Below are 5,336 nucleotides of genomic sequence, written 5' to 3'. Positions count from 1 at the left end.
CGTCCAGGATGGGCTCCTCCATGGATGGGGAGGGGGCTCGGAGGGGCCGGGGGCTGGGGAGGGGAAGAGGGGGTGACTTCTCTGGGAGAAAGAGATTCTTTGAAGGTGATGGAATGTTCTGGAATTAGTGGTGATGGTTGCACAACTCAGTGAATGTACTGACAACCAGAAGGAAGGGACCCCGAGGACACTGGGCTCAGGGAGGGGACCCAGACCCAGGACACCTCCTGCAGGACCCCACTCCCAGGAGGTCCCCAGAGGAGGCCCCTGCACAGAGACAGAGAGGAGGTGGTGGGAGCCAGGGGTGGGGCAGGGGGCGGGGGTGTCAGTGCTTCCTGGGACCGGGTCTCCGTGTGGGGAGATGGAAGGTTCTGGAGACGGTGGTGGGGGTGGGGGTGCTTCGTGCCCTGAGCTGTGCGCCTAGAGACCGTCGGGGGGCGCCTAGCCAGCTCAGTTGGTAAAACACGTGACTCTTGATCTCAGGGTTGGGAGTTTGAACCCCATCTGAGCGTAGAATAAAGATTACTTTAAAAAAATAGTTGAAAAAAAATTAAAAAAATAAAAAAATAGTTGAGGGACCGCTGGGTGGTTCAGTGGTTGAGCATCTGCCTTGGGCTCAGGTCATGATCCTGGGATCCTGGGATCGAGTCCTGCATTGGGCTCCCCGCAGGGAGCCTGCTTCTCCCTCTGCGTGTGTCTCTGCCTCTCTCTGTGTCTCTCAGGAATAAATAAATACGATCTTTAAATTAATTAATGAATTAAAATCTTTCAAAAAAATTTTTAATGGTTGAAACGGTAAATTTCTGCTCATCCAGTCATCTGTTCGTGGATATTTGTTTCTACTTTGGGCCTCTGTAAATAATTCTGCTATCAACACGGGTATATGAGGGTCTGCTGAGTCCCCACTTTCAAATCCCTGGGGGCCACACCCAGGAGTGGACTCGCCGGGTCAGACGGTGACTCCGTGTTTAAGTTTGTAAAGAACCGCAGGACCGTCTCCCCCAAGGCCGCCCCCCCCCCCCCCCCCGTCACCTCCCCCCCACATCCTGGGCCGCGCACCAGGGCTCCAAGGTCTCCATGTCCTCAGCAACACTGGGTGTTTTCCTTTTTTTTTTTTTTTTTTTAAACCACAACCACCCTGCTGGGCGTGGAGTGGCGTCTCACGGAGGTTTGACACCTGCCCCGACGGCCAGGAGGTGCGTCCTCTCGGCCATCTGTGTGTCGTCTTCGCGGGAGCGTCTGTCCAGGTCCTCTGCCCATTCTTGCCTTGGCTGGTTTGTTCGCTGTTGCTGTTTCTATATTCGGGACAATGGAGTCTTGTCGGGATTTGCAACGATTGTCTCCCATCCTGGGAGCTGTCTTTTCATTCTCTTGCTGGCGTCCTCTGATTGATGCACAAAACTTTTTAATTCTCATGAAGTCCTGTGTATCTGATTTTCCCCTCCTTGACTCTTTCTTTTTTTTTGTTTTTTTGAAGTAGGCCCCAGGCCCAGCACGGAGCCCAACGCGGGGGCCTGAACCCACAACCCTGAGATGGAGACCCTGAGATCGGCAGTCGGACGTCTAAACGACTGAGCCACCCAGGCGCCCCTCCTCCTGGACGTTTCTGAGGACAGTGCACAGAGTTCTCAAGGGGCTTGCAAGTGTCCCCAGCCCCATCTCCCAGGCTGGCGGCCCTGCCACCCCATCCGCACCCACTGCTGCCCACACGAAATCTCCATCAACCGCGGCCCTTCCCGTCCACGCCAGGCCTTCGCCGGGCCCAGCTCCTCTCTGCTCTCCGGGCACTGTTCCTGCCCAACCCGCACGTCCGCCAGGCAGCGCCCAGGGCTCATGAGAGTGGAGGGGCCCGGGAAAGTGTCTCCATATCCTCGAGCATCAGAGGCAAACAGTGAGTACAACGATCATGAATATAATCTCACGCACCCCCCGATTACACCTGCGTGTACACACCAATCCATCAGGAAGCGGCATCTTCGGGGCGCCTGGGGGACTCAGCGGTTGAGCATCTGCCTTCAGCTCAGGGCGTGATCCCAGGGTCCTGGGATCGAGTCCCACATTGGGTTCCTTGTAGGGCCTGCCTATGTCTCTGCCTCTTCTGTGTCTCTCAGGAATAAATAAATAAAATATTCAAAAAAAAAAAAAAAAAAAAGGAAACAGCATCTTCAGTGGTTTTTGTGGAAGCCCGGACCCACAGAAGTCATGGTGCCACCCTGCGTCCTACTCTCCTGGAAGCAGCCCGACCGAGGTTTGGAAGTGAAGTGAGACCGTGCTGCCCTCTTGTGATGCCCAAAAACCTTCCATGGCTCCCCAGTGGTGTCCAAATGAAGGCTGAGCCCCTGGGTGGCCCGTTTCCTCCCCGCCTTACCCCTCCCAGCCCCACCCTCTGCCTCCAGGCCTTGGCACGGACCACTGGTCACCTAGGTAACCCCCCACATCCTTCACTGGGGGAAGCCCTCCCCACCAGCCTCCGGCCCTCAGCCAAGGTCAGTTCCATTGTTATAAACCTGCCTGGAAAGAAGCTCCCCTCCCTCCTCTCAATTTGCCATTTGGCTCTCGTTAGAGCAGCCAGGAGCCCCCAGGCCACGCAGCTGACACGGGGCTGGGGCGCTCTGGGGGGCGCCGGGGCTGAGCGGCCTCTCTGGCCCCGCCCACGCCCACGCTGGAGCTCCGTCCTCCTGTGACAGCCACAGATGTCCCCACACGTTGCCCAACGTCCCCTGGAGGCAGAATTGCCTTGGTAGGGAATGATCGGATAAGTGCCCGCCTCCACCTCCGGCGCCCAGCTGGGTGCCAGGCCCTAGTCCGCCCCTTGCGGGCTCCGGCGGGCACACACGACGGGCACCACGCATGGCACCGGCTGGTCCTTCTCCAGGACGAGCCCTGTAGAACTATACCGGGGGTGCGTTGTGCCCCCCAGATTCCGACGGAGAGGTCCTGCCCCCCAGAGGATTGCATCTGGAGATGGGGCTTGTAGGGGGTAGTGAAGGTCACCGGGTGGGGCCCCGATCCTGTGACCCGATAGCACTGGTGGCAGCGGCGGCCTGGCCCCTGAAGGAGAGGCCGCGAGCACGCGGCCCCAGGCGGCGGAGTCCGGGCCCAGCCAGGGACAGACTGCAGCAGACCTCATCCGCCGCCACCACCGCCGGCATCTGGATCTCGGACCTTCCGGCCTGGGAACTGTGAGAAGTGAGTGCTTATTGTTTATTAGGGCCCCGCTGGGGTGCTTCGCTTTGGGAGGCCCTGGGCCTGCTTTGCTGGGTGGCCTCGTCCTGAGAAAGGTGATCTTCACAGCGAGCCAGGTCGACTGAGCACCTACTGTGTGTGACAAGCTCCGTGCAGGGAATAAAAAAGCCGGAATCCCTGCCTCGTGCAGCTGACGTGCAGCTGACGTTATTCTAGTGGAGACAATAAACACACACAGGAAAATATAAAGACAGAGATGTTCCTTTAAAGTAGAGAAAGGGAACAAATGGATATCGGGCTAGTTTAGGGAGGCCCAAGGTAGCCTATGGGAGGAAGTGATGTCACCTGAGCCGAGACCTGCAGGAAGTGAGGGATGGGCCAGGTGATTTCCACAGGAAGCGCCTCCCAGGCTGCAGGCACAGCCCATGCAAAGGCCCTGGGGCAGGACTGGGCCTGGTGTGTTGGAGGAACAGCGAGGGGGCCCCTTGTGGCTGGAGCAGGGTGAGCAAGGGGGACAGATAGAGGAGGGGGTACAGAGAGGGGACTGGGTGGTCGTGTGGGGCCTTGGGGTCCGCGAGGAGGACTTTGTGTCTCACTGAAAGAACATCAACAGCACATATGCTGAAATTGGAACGATACAGAAGAGATTCACATGGTCTCTGCACAAGGAAGTCACAGAAATTCATGAAATGTTCCATGTTTTTAAAAATGTAAGCCAAAAATTACAGATTTCTTCATTTTTCACTAAACAGGCAATTGAAACGCATGGTATAATGAAATGGACAGAACAACTATTCTATTTATTTAGTTTCCCATCTATGAGAATCTCATGATAAAGTCATAGCTATTGAGGCGCCCGGGTGGCTCAGCAGTTGAGCGCCTGCCTTCGGCCCAGGGTGTGACCCCGGGGTCCTGGGATCAAGTCCCGCATCGGGCTCCCCATAGGGAGCCTGCTTCTCCCTCCGCCTGTGGCTCTGCCTCTCTCTGTGTCTCTCATGAATAAATAAAATCTTAAAAAAAAAAAAAAAAAAAAAAACTTGATGTCTGAAGAAAGTGCCTCACTCAAAAGTGCACTTACCCTAGTCCCAGCCCTGCCAGAATTAAATAGAGAAGTCACAATGAGGCCTCGTTGAGAAGGTGACCTTTAAGCCAAGCCTGGAAAGAAAGGAAAGAATTAGTCAAAATGGCATTCGCGGATGCCTATTGGAGCAGAAGAAGTAGCCCATGCAAAGGCCCTGGGGCGTGGACCGGGGCCTGGTGTGGGAGGAACAGTAAGGAGGCCCCACTGGCTGTAGCAGAGGGAGCAAGGGTGCCGTCAGCGCCATAAACCTCCTCCTAGAATCCCACCTGACACACAGTAGGTGCGGCAGGTATTCCCCGCGGGAGGGCACGAGCCTTGGCTCCCTTCTGGGGGCGGGCCGGGGGTGTGAGGGGCAGGGTAGGACTCTCGCACCGCCCCAGAGGCTCAGACCCGGAGCCGGACCGCTGTGCCCCGACCCGCCGCTCGGCTGGGTGGTCACCTGTCTCCTCCCCAACCTGTGATTAAGGCCGGCAGCCCATGCATCACGCCCAGGCCGTGCCGGGCTCTGCCCACGGGGCCCCCGCGCATCCGTAAGCAGCAGCCTGCCAGGTGCTCTGGTCTCAGAGGCCACGTCCACGAGCCAGGTCCCTGCCCCCGCCGCTGCTCCCGTGTGCGGCCCTGAGATCCCCGGGCAAGTGGGCAGCGGAGACCCCAGGATGTGGCCTAGAGTCGGGGACGGTGGGAGCCGAGGGGTGCGCAGTGGCACCTCCCCACTGCGAGATCCTCGAAAGCCCCACCACCCACCCCAATTAATTACAGAGTCGGGACTGTTGGTCTGGGACTGCGGCCTGCTCCCCGCCTGGCCCCCACCCTCCGCTCCTGCCGGGGGCCCAGCCCAGGCCGACCCTGTCCACCCCACCTCCCGGCCTCCCACCTGGCCTTCCTCCATTCCGACAACCAGGCTTCTACCTGGCCGACTCTCTGTGCTTAGAGCTTCTCAGCTGGGGACGATTTGCGCCCCCCACCCCCACCCCGGGGACACTTGGCGGAGCCTGCACAAGCTGCTGCTTGTCAAGCCTGGGCAGGGAGGCGCTCCTGGCACCGAGCAGGCGGGGGGCTGGAGAGGCTG

At 58.4% G+C, this 5,336-nt stretch overlaps 1 pseudogene; it reads left to right on the top strand.

The window, feature by feature from the left end:
• Positions 1 to 3,773: 3,773 nt before the first annotated feature.
• On the top strand, positions 3,774 to 3,890 carry LOC121496340 (annotated as a pseudogene).
• The last annotated feature ends 1,446 nt before the right edge of the window (positions 3,891 to 5,336 follow it).

Source organism: Vulpes lagopus, chromosome 7 (genome assembly GCF_018345385.1).
Source record: "Vulpes lagopus strain Blue_001 chromosome 7, ASM1834538v1, whole genome shotgun sequence".
NCBI lineage: Eukaryota > Metazoa > Chordata > Mammalia > Carnivora > Canidae > Vulpes > Vulpes lagopus.
The sequence above is the reverse complement of the archived record's forward strand: the minus strand, read 5'-3'. Positions and strand labels throughout refer to the sequence as shown.